The sequence below is a fragment of the Helianthus annuus genome, chromosome 13 (assembly GCF_002127325.2).
Source record: "Helianthus annuus cultivar XRQ/B chromosome 13, HanXRQr2.0-SUNRISE, whole genome shotgun sequence".
NCBI lineage: Eukaryota > Viridiplantae > Streptophyta > Magnoliopsida > Asterales > Asteraceae > Helianthus > Helianthus annuus.
In genome coordinates this window covers 112,852,732-112,853,947 of record NC_035445.2, presented here as the reverse complement: position 1 = coordinate 112,853,947, position 1,216 = coordinate 112,852,732, and the positions used below count along the sequence as shown (strand labels likewise).

General features: G+C 41.5%; 1 non-coding gene across 1 annotated transcript; it reads right to left on the bottom strand.

Annotated features, from left to right (window-relative positions):
* Positions 1 to 403: 403 nt before the first annotated feature.
* LOC118486048 lies at positions 404 to 510 on the bottom strand. Its single transcript, XR_004877904.1, has one exon. It is a non-coding gene; the product is annotated as a small nucleolar RNA R71 (small nucleolar RNA).
* Positions 511 to 1,216: the final 706 nt, after the last annotated feature.

The following is a 1,216-nucleotide window of genomic DNA, read 5'->3' as shown; positions in this document are numbered from 1 at the left end:
CAAGGTTTCGGGGGACCCACTTCCAATGGCGGACCAACGTACCCTCATGGATTACTTACGACCCACCATGGGTAATCTCGGCGCCACTATTAATGCACCGAATGTTGAAGCTAACAACTTCGAACTTCGGCCACATTTGATACAAATGCTTCAAAACTCCGCAACCTTCCATGGGCTTGCGGACAAGGATCCCCATCTACATATTACTAATTTTTTAGAAATATGTGATACCTTTCGGATCAATGGAGCATCAAATGACGCCATCCGCCTTCGAATGTTTCCATTTTCACTAAAAGACCGAGCAAAAGCTTGGCTCAACGCCCTCCCAGTTGGTTCGGTAAATACCTGGGATGAACTAGCCCAAAAATTTCTATATAAGTATTTCCCTCCCGCTAAAACGGCTAAATTAATGACTGAAATTAACACATATTCACAAGAGGATGGGGAATCCTTATATGAAACTTGGGAAAGGTTCAAGGAGCTATTGCGAAAGTGTCCTCATCACGGTCTTGCGGTATGGCAACAAGTATCCACTTTCTACAATGGGTTGTTGCCACACTGTCACACCCCGAATTTCCACGTATCACCGGTGGGCCCGGTGGGGAGTATCGTAACGTAATTGATGTCATCATAGTCAAACAACACAATATATAAATGCACAGCGGAAGTAAAAGATAAATATATTACATTCCGAATATAAAGTAATGTCAAAGTATTACAACGGAAAGTAAAGGATCCACAGGCGGATCAAAATAAGAGAAAACTGTTTAACAGACTTTAGGCATCTAGAACTTGCAAGATTCCTTATTAACGCCCTGAGCTTCCAGCCAATTACGTTCAGTACCTGTCACTTAACCCTTTTTTGGAAAATACGTCAGTTTACACTGGTAAATACAATTAACTGACTCTTTTGAAAAGGTTTAATAAAATTGATTTGAATGCAAAAGGCACAACATATCTTTTATAACTTGGGACAATTATCTTTATAATCTTGTATACAGATTTACATGTTCGTTGTACGTTCAGGGCCCGATGTAGAAATCGAGTCAAGATTAACAGACACGCCACAAGTATAGGCCCACAAGAGAGTGAGATACCGTTTCCCTTATGCACTGTCAGGGGTATGCCTACGCCTCGTGCATAAGGCGTGGCCATTTTATAACACAATGATGTCAGGGATATCCGGGACATGGTCATTAACCCCTAAAGGCTTTTA